This window comes from Cryptomeria japonica, chromosome 3, assembly GCF_030272615.1.
Source record: "Cryptomeria japonica chromosome 3, Sugi_1.0, whole genome shotgun sequence".
Taxonomy (NCBI): Eukaryota; Viridiplantae; Streptophyta; class Pinopsida; order Cupressales; family Cupressaceae; genus Cryptomeria; species Cryptomeria japonica.
In genome coordinates this window covers 317,114,206-317,134,235 of record NC_081407.1, presented here as the reverse complement: position 1 = coordinate 317,134,235, position 20,030 = coordinate 317,114,206, and positions in this window count along the sequence as shown.

The window sequence follows — 20,030 nt, the reverse complement described above, 5'->3', positions numbered from 1 at the left end:
ACGTACAACTCAATCCAGCACTTTGGGCATACAGGACCAGCATTCGCACACCTACAGGAGCAACACCATATTCATTGGTATATGGATCAGAGGCTATTTTACCCTTAGAGGTAGAAATTCCATCTCTTAGAGTCTCTTTGAAAGGTTTAATCCCTGATGAAGAGTATCAAGTTAACCGACTGCAAGAACTAGAACTATTAGATGAAAGACGCCAACATGCTTATACTCATCTCAAAGCATATCAGCAACGCATGTGCAGGAGCTACAATCACAAGGTCATTCCTCGCAACTTCAAGGTTGGTGATCTAGTCCTCAAAGAAAATCCAAGAAATCAGCAAGATCGAGAAAAGAAAGGGAAATTTGAACCTAACTGGTTGGGTCCCTATGTCATCATATCAGTCTATGGATCAGGTGCCTATCAGCTAACAAATTCTGAAGGAGATGTGCTTGATGATCCAATTAACAGCATTCATCTGAAGAAGTACTATACTTAAGGTAGCCTAGTGCACGAAAAAAGCCAAAAACAAACAAAAAAATCAAAAAATCCAGAAAAAGCAAAAATACAAAGTACAATAAAAACAAACGGTGAAAACCTGGTAAACAGGCGCCCTTGTGAAAGACTGGCTTCTCTATCTATATCCATGCCATTTTATCCATCAAAACACTATCAGCCATCGCCCGACACTTAGCATATCTCCATTCAGGACATACTTAGCGTAGTCACTATCTTGGGTTATCCATCTGTATCTATTCTCTTATCGCATACCACCATGACTTGGAATCACTATATGTATTCACAATCAAGAGGCACACTTAGCTAGGGGCATGTAAATCGTATCAATCTTGCAAACATTCAAAGACATCAAGACTAGATGCAAAACTCGACAGCATGACATCCAACAAGCACAACTACGCTTCATCACAACAACCAAAACACAAACAATACACAAGAATCTTAAGGATGGATGATTTTCTGAAGTACTAAATGTTGCATTATAGCATCAATGTCTTGATTATTTTGCATTTTGAACTTTTTAAATTATTGGAATCTTCTCCTTATCTCATAAAAAGCTTCAAAGCTAGAGATCATGAGGAACTTCCAATATTTTTTTAGTCTTCTGTCTGGGAGGCGATCACTTGTACTGTGTGAATACATGCCTCGCGACGTGATCCATCGAATATCACTGAAGGCTTGATTCCACTTCACGCATACAAATGATCAAATCTTGTCTGTTTACGCAATACACACTCAGGTCGTCCTGGTTCAATTATACCTTGACGCTTGTGCTATCTTGCAAAATCTAATATCATGTAAAGTTTTCTTAGGTCATTATGGTTCAATAATACCATTATGCTTGTATAAATTTTCAACATATCCAAAAATCAATAAAAGCTCCATGATGATATTTACAAAAAAAGCAAATAAATGGTTATATCGGATGGCAAATACAGAATGAGAGATGCTCCAAAGACAATTAGTTGCATATCATTTTACAATTAGTTGCATATCATTTTACCATTAGTTACATATCATTCTTATCTCATTCATTACATATCATTTTGCATCATTATTACATCATTTTTTTTACATCATATCATATTACAATTAGTCGCATATTAAATCATACATCTCATTTTCAAGATACATCTCACAGCATATCAAAGCATACATCCTGCATCATACATTACATCATCTATGTAAACATTACATCATCATATGAAAAGGAACTAGCACACATAAACATGCATCTATCTACACATCACATGATAAAAAATGGTGCCATCCATATATCTCAAAAATGATCCAAAATGTACAAAATATGTCAAAACTGTGTCCAGTACAAAGAGTACAATGCTCAAAAATACAACAGAGACCATGTCTCTCAAGTATGACTATCTCCTGACGGAGATGGTCTAGCTCTAGATGCACCTGCCCCTGGATCTCCAGGAGGGTCTTATCTCGCCGGCCCCGTCACTCCTCGGCTCTCAGATCAGGTACCAGCAGTTCGAGATTGACTCGATCTCGACTGTGCAAAGCTCTCCACTCGTCGATCTCGAGGTACTGCCGCCTCATAATGCTGCCTGTAATACTCAACCTCCTGTACTCTCCGTGTCAGCTCTCTCAGGGTGTCTCTTAATGGACCACCCACCGCTGCTCTCTGTACACTCGCCAAGGCCTCCTCCGCTCATCCTCGCCGCTCTATCTCAGTATCTCTCTCAGCGGTCAACTGCGAGATCTGTCGCTGATAGGTCAAAATCTGTGCCTGTAGCTGCTGAACGGTAATCTGCAGGGTCCGGATCTGTGCATCCTCCACATGACCTGGCACTCAAACCCGCAGTGGTCCCTATGCTGGAGGAACCCCTCCCACTCACCCTGTCCTCGGTACTGGAGGTGGGAGTATATCTACCCTCCTCCTCTGAGCTGGTCTCACCATCTCCTCCTCACCCCCCACTGCCGCCAAAACCTCCGTCACTCTCCCCTCTCTCCCAGCTCCGATAGCCAATCCTCCTCTCCCCCTTTCAATCCTCCCCTGCCGTACCGCTCTCTCCACACCTCTACCTCCCCGCCTCCCTCTAGCTCCTCTAGCTCCTCCATCCTCTCCATCATCTCCATCATCCCCTTCGTCTCCCTCCTCCCCATCTGAATCAAACACTGGCCTCATCTCCTCTGGATCTGAGATCCTCGCCACTGCCCACGCAGTAAACAAATGGGCGAACTCCTCTGTCATCCCGGCATCCTGTATCTCTGGGGCATAGTCCCAGACCTGCCCAGCTAACCCTGTAAACTCCTCTATCGCCACCGCACTATCAATAGTCGGCCCCTAATCAGCCACATCTTGCTGCCTCCGTGCATAAAGGCATGCTCCTTGAGGAATCCCCTGCTAGCGCCCGAACTGCCGCAAAACTCGGGTCACCAAAAACCGCTCAATGACAAACGGGATCCTCCCAATCAGATACCTCGTCATGAATACAAAAGGCATCTCTATCCCATCCTCTGCCCATACCTCGCAATCTGTATACGGTCTCCAGGTGACCATATCAATATCATCAAAAAACCTCCTCCAATGCTCTAGCTTGCCCAGCTTACGCTGGACAACTAGACCTTTATATCCGTAGGCGTATGCTGCACCTACAGGCTTGTCTCTATCCGCCAATGGCCTCGCTGCTGGAATGTGCTCCCAGCACCATACTTGTAATAGGGTCACGCTAGCTGATAAACTGCCGTAACCAAGGTACACTACCTCATGAAGGCTCCTGTAAAGATGGGCCAACATCGCTGACCCCCATGAAAATCTCCGCCCCTGCGTCACCATCTGCTCCAAAACCAGCCCCCATCCCACTGAAAATCCCTTTGACCTGCGATCAGGACAAAGGAATCCCCCAATAAATCCTGCCAATACAGATGGAAGCGGTGCATAATCCAAATCCAGAAACTCCTTCCAAGGAATCTCATATCCACAGATAGTCTCATCATGAAATATGCGACGCAGTGCCTCTGTGCCGCCCTCCTCTGACTGCTCATAGGGTAGCAGTGCCCCTACCACAGGAATACGCAAAATCCGGTAGCAATCCTCTGGTGTCACTGTCATCTCTCCAGTGGCAAAATGAAAAGTGTTCGTGTCGCTATGCCACCTCTCTGCCAACGCTGTCAAAAGTCCCCGGTTCACAGTGAACCGAGGCATATCTAGAAGAGAGGACAATCCACATCTCTCTATAATGTCCAAGTCTGCCTGTGACAATCTCGGTATCAGTGTCCATGGTCTCGGGAATCTCTCCCTCGACTGCACAATATCCAATCGCTCCTGTCGACAAACAAAAACAAATCCAATATCAGTTTCCACATCAACACAAAGATATCAAAATCAAACTTACATCAACAACATGAAACAATTTGCTCATCTACAATCAAAGTTCAAAATCATATCTACTTGTAACACAACTCAAGTTCTTTAAAAACCATATCAAAACTTGTAAAACAACTCAAGTACCAAAATCACATAAACTTGTAAAACAACTCAAGTTTCCCACCCATATCAAAACTTGTAAAACAACTCAAGTTTCCAACCCATATCGGCTTGTAAAACAACTCAGGCTTTCCCACACATTGAACTTAAAACAGACCAACGCAAATACATCATATTCTGATCAAAACAACAGCTTGATATCTATACATAACTGGAAAAATTGCACATCAAAACAAGTTATACTAATACTCATCTTGGGTCAATTCATCAAAAACACGATAGGCACACAAAACACATTTTTAACTCGGCAAAAACTGCAAAATTTTTCTGATGCGCTAAAATACCTCCACGCGCTAGGCTGTTTCTCCTACGCGCTAATCTATCTATCCTATGTGCTAGACTCTATCTACGCGCTACTCTTTTCCTCCACTGCGCTACCTAACCTGTCATATGCGCTAGACTCTGTCTACGCGCTAATATATCTCTCCTAGGCGCTACCATTTTAGCCCTATGCGCTAGGTTATCCCTACGCACTAAATCTCCTTCCCTAAGCGCTACCATTTTAGCCCTAGGCGCTAGGTTATTCCTACGCGCTAAATCCCCTTTCCTATGCGAACCCCGGCAGCTCCTATGCGCTAGGTTACTCCTACGCGCTAACCTGTAAATGCAACGCGCTACCCGACACTGTACATGCGTTGTTCTACGTGCACGCGCTAACCTAAAAATCCTATGCGCTGACCGACATTTTCGGACGCGACCCCTAAAATTTAAGTTGATGCGCTACTCTACACTGCGTATGCGCTATAACAGACTTTAAACGCGCTAAAACGAAATATCCGAACTTTGAAAATTAAAAAACGCCTAAAAACGACAAAACAAAAAGTCAAAAAGAGGTCAAAAATGTTGACTTACTAGTGGTCCACGCGCTACAGGCCTCCGGTACCTCCGAACGCGCTCAAAACGGTGTCTGTGATAGGGAATCGACATTTTCTCTCCAGAGCAAATTCTCTTTCTTCACAATCAACAAAGCACAAATGACCCTAATTTGACCCCTTTTCCCCTTTTATAAGAGGAAAATGAAATTAGGGTTAGCCAACTGGCCCTGTAATATGGTCGCGGTCTCCCCTATACCAAAACAGCTATAACTTATTGGGAGATGAATCAATCTACACACTTTTTTTTATACACGACATCCTACACATCATACGAACTTTATCACATTAATTCAAAAAATTTCAAAATTGATTCATCTCCCGAGGGGGCATCACACATCAAATCTGGGGCACAACTTGCAAATAAAAGAGCGACACAAATTGCATTTGATCATAAATCATGATAAGGCATCATTTTCTTTGAAATAACATGTGCACACACGTCACTTCAAAGAGGGGCAAAATGTAGACGTATAAAAATGACCATATTCCTAAATGAATATTTTATGTTCATTTCTCTATTTAATTAAATCCAATTTAATTAAATTATCCACATTCCTCTATTTAATTAAATAAGTTACTCAATTTATTTAAATTAAATTCACTATACCCATTTAATGAATAAATCATTTTATTCAATTAAATCCCCTATTCACTTTTAATTAAATTCAAATTTAATTAAATAGTTATCCCAAATTGAATAAATTTAATTTATTTAATTTCCCAAACTTCAACCAAATTGAATGAAATTATTTAATTTCAATTAAATCCTATTATCCCTCCATCCACTTGCAAAATCCCAAACCCCTTTCTAATCCCTTCTAGAATCTTCTAATCACTTCTAATTAACCTAACCCCTCCTCTAAACTTTGTCACATCCCTAAGCAAAGGGAAGTCACTTCTCAAAGCCTCAAAGTCTTTGATAACCATTAAAGGCTTTCAACCTTCAACCACTAAATGTCTCAAAGTCTTTGATAACCTTTGAAAGCTTCCAACCTTCAACCACTTAATCCACAAAGTCTCCAATAACCATTAATGGTTAACTCAAACCCTCCTATATGGTTAAAACATTTGTTTTGACTCAACCTCTACCCAACCCAAGGGTCTCATCAGGCCTTTAATGCTTTGACCATGATTATCTCTTAATCATTTGCACAAAGGTTTATCCTTGGATTAACTCCTAATCCAGTGGGTAATCCTAACTTAGACTTGACCCTTAGCCTTTAGATAACCATGAGGTCTTCTCAGGCCTTTAATGCCTCCAACCTCTTCTCTCAACCCAACCCTATGTTGACACTTGTCACCATTTCATTGGTGCCAATTGTGCACATGGATCCCCTACTTTCAAACCCGGCCCTTGATTAAACCATTCAATCTTGACCATCCATTGCCCTGTTTGTGCTATAAATAGAGCCCTCATTCCTCCATTCTTAACAATCATCTTTCAAATTTGAAGCATCACACTTATGCTCAAATTCTTTCAAAGCTCTCATTTCATATATGCTCCCCATTTAGCCTCTTTTAGATCATAAATTAGACTAATGTGCATGCTTAGATTAATTTCTTTATCATTTTAGTTCAATTATAGACTAAATATAGTATGCTAGGATAGTATCCATACTAACCTTGTCATCTTATCATTTAGATTATTGCATTTTAGCATCATACATAGCTTACAACACATCTCATACCAAAATCAATTAAAAGCATCTCTCGTTCTCATATTTGCCATCCCTAAACCATTTTGCTTAGTGATCTGAGAGCAAAAACGTTGGTTTGAGGGACATTGTGAGATAGAGAACCATGGGACCCTCCTTGGGAAGCTGAGTAACACTACGTTACTCCATAGCTTGCATCAAGAAGTCCTCTGTGTGTGTGTGGACTAGTATTCTAACATATTTTCATATATTAAGTTTTATTTGCCCACTTTTCCCGCATACAATGTGTATATGCATTTAACAGTTATGGAGAGGTGTTTGAAATAGCAGATAAGAGTGTAGTGTGTGAAGTGTGAGCTATGGACAGTGAAGTAGTTGCAGTAAAGTCAAGAGTGCGGACAGTGTTGCAGTAATCGCTCACTAGATCTGCTGCAAGTGATTGGTTTGATAGAGCAATGCAATAATCCCTTACCAGATCTATTATAGGTATTTGTGGATAGTGGTATAGAGATCCTTTACCAGATCTATTGTAGGTTTTGTGAGTTGTGATCAGAGCTTAATCTAGAACCAATTTCATGAATTTGGAGATGCAACTTTCCTCAGTTCATTCATATCTATTGCAGTGAGCATTCTGACAGTGAGCCACTTTTGTAATCTGGTAGCGAGCCATCTGGCAGTGAGCCACCCCTTTTTGTAAACACCATATAACTAGTTATAATACCTTGAGAGTTAGCACTCTTCATGGTTTTTCCCATTTGGGTTTTCCACGTATAAAATCCGGTGTTCCTTTTGTGGTTGTGTTTCTTGTTGATTCTGCATTTTCTATTTCATGTTGATGAGCTTAAATATTGAAATTGAGTAAAAGGTTTTGAAATTGTGAGAAAGTTTTAGAATTCATGGGAATACTGATTCACCCCCCCTCTCAGTATTCCAGTCCTTTCAACCAATCCAACAATTGGTATCAGAGCTTTGGTCCCTTGCTTGAAAGCTTAACCGCCTGAGGCAGATCAATGTTGGTTGAATCATGGCAGCAATGAGTATGACGAGTTAGATGAGGAATTGTAGATAGCTCTTGAAGATCTAGAAAGTGTTGAATTTGAGAATGAGGAACTGAAAGAGAATGTGAAGGTAGTGAATGGATGTGAGCAGAAGATGAGAAAGAAAATCCAAAAATTCAAATTGAGGCATAAGGACGTTAATAATCAGTTGAAGCAGGAAATGAGACCATTAAAGATCAGATATAGATAAATGAGGAGAAGAACAAGTTAGAAGAAATCCAAAAAGAATCAATCAAGTTGAAGACTAAAGAATGTGAAAAGATAGAGCAAGAAGTGAAGTAGTTGAAGGTAGATAGTAAGGTTCTTAATAGTAGTAAGCTTTTTGAAGAATTGATTAACATGCAGAAGGCTCATCTTGACAAGACCAGACTTGGATTTCGGCCCAATGAATGTTCAAATCAGAATGACAAAGATAAAAGAAAAGAGGTTAAGGTAGAAGCAAAGAAGAAATTAGAAGATGCAAGCAAGACCCAAAATCAGAGTACCAATGCAAGAAGACTTATGGTTCATCAACCAAATGCACAAAGGTACCCATCATTTAATGGCTATTATTTTCAATGCAATAAATTTGGTCATAAGGCTGCAAATTGTAGAAGTATTTAGTGTTGCAACTACAACAAGTTTGGTCATAAGGAAAATTACTGTAGAAATCATGTTGTGAGTTAGAATTCTAATCCGGTAGGAGAAAATAAGGATTAAATAAATTTCATGGATATTGTCATACATGCAATGGTTATGGTCACAAAGCTAATTAGTGCAGATCTAGAACACGTTTAGTAAATTCAGTGTAGAAAAACATCAATTGTTATAAGTGCAAGCAATACAGACACTATGCTAATCAATGCAAAAATGAAGGTATGGATAAGTCTACCAAGAAGAGTGTAATGAAGGCTAGTGAATCAAAGTAAAAGGAAATTTTGGTTTGGAGAAGGGAGGTGAACAATGGAAGTGAGCCTGGTATACCGGATCCGGTGCAGGCACCTCTTCCTCCTATAATTGAGCATATTGCTTTGGCTCAAGGGGAGTTCTTGAAGGAAAATATTTTATTCCCCCCTTCTGAGTGGATCATGTCCACAGTTCAACATGACTATGTTAGAAAGGCTATCTAGTAATTGGAGGTCTGTGCTAACATCATTGACAAGACACTTTTTGGCAGCAAAACCCTAAAGGATATTTTTGGCAAGATAATTATCATTTTTTGTTGTCATGTTAATAGTGCTTAAGAGGTTGTGAGTAGTTGAAGAGAAGTAAGGCAGTAGAGTAGAGAAAATAATCATGGAGGCCAAGATGATCATCAAAGAATAAAGTTGCTGAGACTTTCAGATTATGGAAAAGGTATCTCTAGATGAATTTAATCTTGAGAAGATAAGGAAAGTGCAGAAGAGCTTGGACGATGCAGATTTATAGAAGATTAAGGAGTTAGATCATAAAGGATTGAATTTATTGACTAAATTTCCTTGGTTTAATGATGAGGAGGTGATCAGAATAATTCTTGGTCATGTGTAGAATGATTGCATCATGTTGGATAGACCCTATCCAATCACAAAGGAGATTTTTTTAGCTATTACTAATTTATTGTTAGGACCCGAAGGCAACTGAGAGGGGGGGTGAATCAGTTGTCTCTTGATTTCAACCCAAATATAACTTAATCAAACTTGATGCATAATACTGGTAAACCAAACTTAATGTCGATGGATAGTTTAATAGTTAATAACAGTGCCGGTAAAGTTTAATGCATGAAACAGAAAGACAAACAACATCCACAACAAGTAACACAGATATTTGTATGTGGAAACCCTATAAGGGGAAAACCAACAATGGGAAACCTTACCCACAATCAGATGATACTACTACAGATAGTATGTATGTAAAAATGGGGTCTGCACATGCAAAAAGGCCAACTGCCTAGAGCTCACTACTCAATTACAAAATGAGAGTCACACTGACTACAATTGGATGGTTAAATCCAATGATAATGTACTGCTCAAAGTAACATCTTCATATGTTGGATTCAGTACCAGTTAAGCTCAGATTGTCTTCTTCAAAACCTTCCTTTAATCTTTAAATGATGTTTGTATGAGTAGCTCTGCTTATATTCGCATATACCTTATTACATTCCTGTTTACATACCATGTTAATCTCACAAATGAGATCTTACATATATACCAAAACCTAAGACCAAATGTGTAGGTCGGCTCACTAAGAATATTACAATTAAATCAATTACAAATAAGTTAATATGGGATGCATCATGTTGGGCTTAATGCATTTACAATAATAACCAATCAACAAATCATCTTCATAATGTGTCCTGCTGATCTGGAATAGATAACGCATGTTGGTCCATAACCTAGACCAATTTGTCGGCAACAACAAATATGCAAACTTGATTAGACCAATAACCAAATCACCAAAGCAAAGAGTCCAAATCATGTCTTCGACATAATCAAGTAATCTCCAGATGATAACAGATCATCCTTAGTGTCGGTAAACAATATAACCTGCCGATGAACCAAATACCAGTGACTGTGCATAAGTAACTGAACATGCCTGTGAACATAACCAAAGATCTCCAGAAGGATAGGTGTTGACAAGTGTTAACATCAATGACAAAACCAATGCAACACATCCATAATACCAACAATCTCCCCCTTTGGCATTGATGGCAACACAAGATGGAAAAACCATCTAAGTGCCAAAGCAGAAATGCCAAAGACCAAAAAACCAACAATCTCCCAAAGAGATCAATTAACAGAAATCAAAAAACATAATATCTCTCCCCCTTTGACATCAAATGCCAAAGCAATAAAAAAACTATAACCAGTTCATAGAACTAATTACAAATACCAACTGTTATAACTAGCTACTCCCCTTGAGAAGTATCTCTCCTTCATCAAAGCCGGAAAAAAATTTCTTTGTTAATTCGTGTCGGTTTGATGTCAATCTCCAACTGTCTAAGTCTCTACCAGTGAGGGTATAACCCCAAGTTTCTCTCTGAGATATTCAAAAGTTTCCTTAGGCAAAGGCTTAGTAAAGATATCTGCAATCTACTCTTTAGTATTCACATAAACCAATTTCACTTCTTTTGCTTCAACATTCTCTTTCAGAAAATTGAATTTGATAGAAACATGTTTAGTTTTAGAGTGAAATACCGGATTCTTGGATATATCAATTGCTGCCATATTATCACAGTAAATGATTATAGGTTCTTTGCATTTTACCTTTATGTCCTTCAACATTTGTTTAATCCATAATACCTAAGTACAATTAGTTGCTGCTGCAACATATTCTGATTCTGCTGTTGATAATGATTTACAACTCTGTTTCTTGCTCAACCATGAAATCAATCTTCTACCAAGAAAGAATGCTCCACCGGTGGTGCTCTTTCTGTCATCTACATCTCCTACCCAATTAGCATCTGTGTATGCACATAAATCAAAATTTTCATCTTTAGGATACCATAAACCAAGATTTGTTATGCCTTGTAGATACTAGAAAATCTTTTTTACTGTTGATTCATGATTTTCCTTAGGATTACTCTGAAATCTTAAAATAATAGATATTGCATTCATAATAGCAGGTCTTGTTTGTGTCAAATATAAACCTCCAATAATAGATTTATATCTTATCGGATTAACAGGTGTTGATTCATCCTTTAATGATAGTTTGTCAGTTGTAGTCATAGGAGTACTTACCGGTTTAGAGTTTTCCATACCAAATTTCTTTAGTAGTTCTTTCAAGTACTTAGATTGACATATGAATATACCTTTATCAGTTTGTGAAATCTGTAATCCTAAAAATAATTTTATCTCCCCAATCATAAACATTTCAAATTCTTCCTGCATCTTATTAGAAAAGTCTTTACACAATCCATCTTCTCCTCCAAAAATTATATCATCAACAAAAAATTCAATAACCAAGATGTCATCATTAGTTACTTTGAAATATAAGTTGATGTCAGCATTACCTTTAGTGTAGCCAATCTTCAAAAGATATTTGTCCAATCTAGCATACCAAGTTCTAGGAGCTTGCTTTAATCCATATAAAGCTTTCCTTAACCTGCAAACCATATATTTGTCATTTGTCAAAGAAAATCCATCGGGTTGTTCAATGTAAACATTCTCTTCAAGATCACCATTCAGAAATGCACATTTAACATCCATTTGATATACTTTATAGTTCTTGTGTGCTGCAAATACTAGAAATAGTCCGACTACCTCAATTCTAGCTACCGGTGCCAAGGTTTCATTGTAATCAATTCCCTCTTTCTATGAATATCCCTTACACACTAATCTTGCTTTGTTTCCGATTACCTTACCATCTTCATTAAGTTTATTTCTGAATACCCATTTAGTTCCAATTACATTTTTGTTTTTAGGCCGGGGAACCAATGTCCACGTGTTATTCTTTTCAATTTGTTCCAATTCATCTTCCATAGCTTTAATCCAATGTTTATCTTTACATGCCTCAATAACTGATGCTAGTTCAATTTGAGAAATTAAACATACCTCTTCATTTGCCAGTCTTCCTCTTGTCATAACTCCTTAATACTTATTCCCAATTATTTGACTTTCAGAGTGATTCAATCTTACATACCTGGGTGTATTCATTTGTTGTTGTTCTTCAGTCACTGTGGAATTCTCTGATGATGTCAGTGTGACTAGATCAACATTTTGTACTGGTTCATTATGTATAGGTTCATTTGTGATTATCTCAACTTCCGGTTCAGAGTCCATAGACCTTGAATTACCTCTAAACTATTCATCAATCTTCACATTTGCACTCTCAATGATTTTCTACAATCTCTTATTAAAACATCTATATGCCTTGCCCTTAGATGAATAACCAAAAAATATTCCATCACTTCTAGGATCAAATTTACCAATATAATCATCTCTCCTAATATAACATTTGCTTCCAAATATTCTGAAATATTTAAGAGGAGTATTACCAAACCATAGTTCATGAGGGGTCTTACCGGTTTCACCTTTGATGTGAAATCTATTGAATGTGTAAGCCGTTGTATTCACTGCTTCTCTCCAATACATATGAGGTAGGTTTTCTTCTAATATCATGCTTCTGGCTGCATCCAGAATAATTCTATTCTTCCTTTCCACAACTCCATTCTGTTGGGGTGTCAGAGGTGCTGATAATTGTCTTCTGATTCCATTCACTTCACAGAATGTATTAAATTCCTTAGATGTGAATTCACCTCCTTGATCTGATCTTAAATATTTGATTTTCTTACCGGTTTCATTTTCTACCATTACCTTGAATAGTTTGAATTTCCCAAAATCTTTTGATTTCTCCCTAATAAAAGTAACCCAACACATTCTAGAATAACCATCAATGATTAGCATAAAATATCTATCTCCTTGTAAACTTATAGTTCTTTTCGGACCACATAAGTCAGTATGAATTAAATCAAGAACATTATTGGATTTCTCTGAAATACTCTTGAAAGTTGTTCTAACTTGCTTTCCAAGTTGACATTCCTTACATACCAGATTATGAGGTTTTACAATCTTAGGTAAGTCCCTTACTACCTTAGTTGTACTAATCTTTACAATGCAATCAAAATTCACATGACAAAGTCTTTTATGCCATAATCAACTTTCATCAATATGTGCAATCAAGCATGTTTTCTCATTGTTATTCAAGTGAAAGATATTACCTCTAGTCTGATTACCGGTTGAAATTTCCAAACCAGTTCTATTCATGATTTTGCATTTACCATTCTTGAATTTTAACTGAAATCCCTTTTCAACTAATTGACCAACACTCAAAAGATTATGCTTCAAACCTTCAACATAATAAACGTTGTCAGTATTGTGCTTACCATTAAAAGATATAGTACCTTTTCCTCTGATCAAACAAGCTTTATCATCCCCAAATCTTATTAGACCTCCATTATATTCCTAAAAGGTTAAGAATTTACTTTTATCACTAGTCATATGATGTGAACATCCGGAATCAATGATCCATTCATCCTTTTCTTCAATTTTAGCTACCAGTGCCTGCTCTACCAGTTGTATATTAGGTACCGGTTGATCTTCTGTTATTGCAACAAAAGCCCATCCATTCTCTACCGGTTCCTCATCAGAATCATTAGTAACTCCTTCATCAACATAGTAACATGATTTGTCTCTATTCTTCTTAAGTCTTTATCTCTAATATTCAGGGTTAGGCTTATATGTTCTTTTAGCTTCTTCTTTCAATATTGCATGTCTATCAAGACACCTAGATGCCATATGACCAATTTTATTGTAGTTAAAACATTTAAATGGTGCTTTACCTTCATACTTACTTCCAACTGGACCTTTAGGCATTTTCCTTGCAAATAGTGCTTCAAGCTCTTCCAATTCTTAATTCTCTCTTCTGATGTCTTCAAGTTCTCTTGCATAAAGTGTTTTCCAATCAGATTTCTCAGATGATGATGATGATGATGCTGCAGATGATGATGATGCTTTGAAAGCTAAATTTGTTTTAATTATAGTAACAAGACCAAATTCCTCAAGTTCAAAAGCTGAAAGTTTTCCAACCAAGGTATCTCTAGATACTGATGTATTAGGCATTGTTCTCAATTCATTAATAGCAGTTACTTTCATTTTGTATGTCGGTGGCAATGCTCTTAAAACTTTAGAAACAATCTCATCTTCAATTAAGGATCCTCCACAACATTGTATACCCAAAACAATTTCATTAACTCTTTCCATAAAAGCAGAAATTCTTTCATCTTCTTCCATTTTCAGATTTTCATACCTGACCCAAAAGCATTCCAGTTTTGCAATTTTGATGGTGGTATCACCTTCATTCAATGTCTCTAATTTATCCCAAATAGCTTTAGCAGTAGATCGGTCTGATAATCTCATGATTTGTTGATCTGACAATGCGCTCAAAAGTGCTTCTCTTGCTTTGCAATCATTCTCCTGATCTTTAACCAAGTTTGGTGGATTAGGTTGACTCTATGTAGGACCAACATAGCCATTCTTTGTAACATCCCATATGTCTCTTCCAATGCAATTCAAATGTGTCTCCATTTTGATCCTCCATATACCATAGTCAGTTCCATCAAGTTTCGGACTGCCCTTCCTGAAATAGTTAGTCGCCATAGAATCTCCTCAAGCTGTCAAACTTTTGCAAAAAGAGGACTTTGCTCTGATACCAATTGTTAGGACCCGGAGGCAACTGAGAGAGGGGGAGTGAATCAATTATCTCTTGATTTCAACCCAAATATAACTTAATCAAACTTGATGCATAATACCGGTAAACCAAACTTAATGTCGGTGGACAGTTTAATAGTTAATAACAGTATCGGTAAAGTTTAATGCATGAAATAGAAAGACAAATAACATCCACAACACATAACACAGATATTTGTACGTGGAAACCCTGTAAGGGGAAAAACCATGGTGGGAAACCTTACCCACAATCAGATGATACTACTGCAGATAGTATGTGTGTAAAAATGGGGTCTGCACATGCAAAAAGGCCAACTGCCTATAGCTCACTACTCAATCACAAAATGAGAGTCACACTGACTACAATTGGATGGTTAAATCCAATGATAATGTACTGCTCAAAGTAGCATCTTCATATGCTGGATTTAGTACTAGTTAAGCTTTGATTGTCTTCTTCAAAACCTTCCTTTAATCTTCAAATGATGTCTGTGTGAGTAGCTCTACTTATATTCACATATACCTTATTACATTCCTCTTTCCATACCATGTTAATCTCACAAATGAAATCTTACATATATAGCAAAACCTAAGACCAAATGTGTAGGTCAGCTCACTAAGAATATTGCAATTAAATCAATTAAAAATAATTCAATATGTGATGCATCATGTCGGCTCAATGCATTTACAATAATAACCAATCAATAAATCATCTTAATAACGTGTCGTGCTGATCTAGAATAGATAACGCATGTTGGTCCATAACCTAGACCAATTTGCTGGTAACAACAAATATGCAAACTCGATTAGACCAATAACCAAATCACTAAAACCAAGTGTCCAAACCATGTCTTTGACATAACCAAGTAAGATCCAGATGATAACAGACCATCCTCAGTGCCGGTGAACAATATAACCTGTCGGTGAACCAAATACCAGTGACTGTGCATAAGTCACTGAACATGTCGGTGAACATAACCAAAGATCTCCAGAAGGATAACTGTTGACAAGTGTTGACATCAATGAAAAAACCAATGCAACACATCCATAATACCAACATTTATGCTACAGTGGATCCATTTCAATTAAGAAATCAATAAAGAATAAAGAAGTTGAAACCCTAACCGATGTGACAGGTGATCGACAAGCGTTGATTATCGACAAAATTATCAATCCCATGGTGAGGTATGTGTTAGGGTTTCAAGCAGATCCGAAGCAAATATGAACTAACAATTATATGCAGATTTAAATACAAAAGATAAAGAAATAAAACAAGACACAGATAACACAGAGATTTAATGTGGTTCACCCAGAATGGGTTACGTCCACCATACACAATCGTCCAATCTTTCTTATTATCCAGCAAAAACAATACATCAACCTTACAATGCCTTAAGCATCCCAACTGCTTATAACATGTGTTCTTACGGCAACAAACAAAGTCGGTCTTTTTAGGGTTTTATTACAATGTCGGTTTTCATCAACAAAAAATGACAAAAAAAATTTCTCAGGGGCTACCGCCCCCAAACCCTAGTAGCGGGCTTCGCCCGTTTTGGGGGCTGCCACCCCCAAACCCTCGCAGCGGGCTTCGCCCACTTTCCCAAGGCCCAGCCCGACCCCGGACCCCGACGAGAATATGTGTTGAGTGTACAGTACTTTTCTAATTAGTCGCCACATATCAATAGTATGTTGCATATGACATTTCTTACAAGATCTATTTAAGAAATAGGGAAGGTTTCACTTCAGCTATTGTTGTGTACTCGGTGCATATGCTTGTTATCGAAGATAGAATTTTCAACTTGTGTGAATTGTTAAAAGATTTATTGCTGGAAAACATCAAGATGTAAAAAGAGAAAAGTTACCCCTTTTGGTCTGGATCACTTTTTGTTTGTTTGGCTATGTATTCTCTAGGATCCCTTCCAGCTAAGGAGAATGTGATATGGTAATTTGGAGTCTCGGTTGCGATGCAAATATTTTGATATTTTAATGGTTTGGATAAGAGAAAAGATGCATGCAATGTGTATTTCAAATCTTTTCTAGATATGTGGAGTATCAGTCTGGTATCCCCTGCTACTAGTTTTTCTAGAGAAAGTTCTTTCTCTAGTAAGAGGAAAGGGAGAGAGTTTGTGCCTTCCAGTGCTCTGGAATCTCCTTTGTCCAAGAGAGAGATGGTTGTTGCAAAGTAGAGAACAAAGGAATTCGAATCTAATGATGAGGCCAATTTGCTGAAGATTATTGGGAGTGCACATGGAATCAGGAATATTGGTAAGATGTGGCTGACTTTTGTGAGGCAGACAAAATTGAGTATATTTTGATAAATCACTTGGTCCAAAACAATATCAAGATTGAAAATGTTAGTGATGTGCTTCCAAAATCCATATTTGATATTGTAAAAGAAAAATTGATTGGGAAACTTGTTGATGTTGATGATTCAAGGGAAAAAGGTGATAATATGCATAGTATGTTGAAGGAGTGAAATGATGCACAGAGAGCCATGTTTGTATGTATAGATGAAATGGGAGAATGTATCAGCAATGCTAGCAGAGTTTACAGGTACTGTCCTTCATGGCCGGTAGCTGCAGTGAAGCATAAAGATAAGATTGAAGTTGTTGAAGATGAATTGAGCTCCCTGGGTAAGTCATTTGATTTTCTAAGTGACAAGGATAGAGAGCAAAGGAAAAAGATAAATTCTCTTCGGATTGAATTATTATTTTTACAAAGGCAAAGAGAATATTTTGTAAGTGTTTTCTGGAAAGTGAAGGAGATTATTGAAGCAAAGTCGAAACATTTCTCAACATTTCTTGATAGTGCAGTTCAATGTGAGCAAAATCTGTCTGCTTCAGACAACTTTTCTCATGTTGTTGATTTATTGGTAGAATGTAGAAGTTTATCAGTTAGCGTTAAATTGGTTGTAAATTTCTGGGAGATTCTTCTTTCAAAACTGAAGGAAAATTACAAACTAATATTTCAAAAGAAGAGCAGTTGAAAATTCTTTTGGGTTGGTACACAATTTTGATATCCTTTTTGTAGTTGAAAGTATTCATTTTCTTTATTTCTTTTCTTTTTCATCAAAGGCATCCTTTTTCCTTGATGTCAAAGGGGGAGAAAGGTAAATGGAATAGGAGAAAGATAACGGAGTAGGAGAAATGAGGAGATATATGAGGTAGGGGGAGTTGTATAGAGATATGTTTCTTTTTTAAGATGTTTTGCCATCAATGACAAAGGGGGAGATTGTTAGACTTGTGTGAATATTATCTTTATTGTCATTGATGTCAAATTTGGATATCTGGTTTGGACCAGATGGTGTATGTGTATGATGTTGGAGAAGCATTTTTTGGTATTGCAATTTTGCCATTGTAATTTTTGGTATTGTTGGAAGATAGGTATGTATGAGATGTGAATAAGTAAGGCATAGATCTAATGGAGTCATTTCCAGAAAATCCTCATCTGCAGAATCTTGAGTTATGCTTATTTTTTGTTTGCATTTTATCCTGGTATCAGTTGTGTAAGCTCTGATATCAGTGGCATCAGCTATGTTAGTTATATTTGTTGTATCTATTCCAGCATTTGTGTTGTTAGACAGTTCAAATAACCAGAAGACAACTGAGGGGGGGGGGGTGAATTAGTTGTCACAAATTACCAGAATATTTAGTAATTAAAACTTTAATACTGAAACCCAAAACATTAATACCAGAATGCTTAAACCAAATACCGGAATAGAAGTTAAACCAATTAAGAAAAAATAATAATCATAGAATAAATACCATCCACATAAAACCAAGATTTATACGTAGAAAACCCGATAAAGGGAAAAACCATAGTGGGAAGCCTACCCATAGTTAGATAATACTTCTGCAGTAAGTATGTTAATTAAAATGTAGGGGCCTGCACTTGCAGGAAGGACAATAGCCTAGAGTGCACTGCTCATCACAAAAGGAGTCTCACTGACTACATAGAAATCTAGACTACAATTTGGAGAAGTGTTTGAACTGCAAAGATAGCATCTCCTATGCCTAAGTACAGTTCTGATTAAGCTCTATACCGAAGGAATAAATCCTCTTACATAAACTCAATTCAATCTCCAATGATCGACCAAATCCTCTACCTGAATGATATTACATTATTCACACATTACATATCCATATCTCATTCCTTACCCTATCCCAAGATTGATAATCTACAATGAGATCTTACATCATATATATACAAACCCTCGACCATAAATAATCAGGTCGGCCACCAAACAATAAACCAATTACATAATTCTAAAACATGTCAGCCTTAGAACAAACAAATAATATCCAACACATAATACATCCCAGAAACACATCGAGAGGTCCAATCCACATTATATTAAGTCAGTTCATAACCTAGATCAACCGGGACCCAATATAGGTCCACACGCTAAAGTAATGATCTACATCCGCCAAGTCTCAAACATGATCACCAACAACATCTTTAATCTCTACCAAAAGGTGCACCAACACCACTTATGCATATCATCAAAGATCTTCATCAAAAGCTCTGCCGATGAAACCCTCACGAGAACCACAAGCCAAGCTTCTGAGAAAACATGATAGCATCCGATCACCAAACCAAAACCAACTTACTAAATATGAACATGAGTATCATGATTAAGCCAATTCCATAACCAAACCATACCAGATCATACCAAATCATGTTGAATCTAAACCAACCAGAAACCACTCAACCTACCGGGACTAGAAGGGTGTCAGTAAAGCATCCAAATAGCTAGTGTTGGCATCAATGACAAAACATCAATGCAACACATAATCAATTCCTCCAAATGGCCAACAATTTGCCCCTTTGGCATTGATGGCAACACTAGATTTGAAAAACATCTAAGTACCAAGAAATGCTAAACAAGTCTCCCCCAATGGAACACAATCAACAATCTCCCGCATAAAGATATAGCAATGAAGTTCTGAAATAAAGAGCAAACACCCCTAGTGAATGATATCTCTATAAAGGTCTGAATTACACATATATCTCGCCCTAATGTATATAACTCCATAAGTTTTTCTTTTTCACATCAATGTCTCTCCCCCTTTGACATCAATGGCAGAAATCTAACAAAAATATCAAAGAAAAAACATAAACCACTAAATCACAAAGCTGACTACTCCCTCTGAGAAGTAGTATCCCCACATCAGTGTCAGAATAAAAAATATCTCTGATAATGCATACGGGACTGATGCCAAAAAGCATCAATCAATTT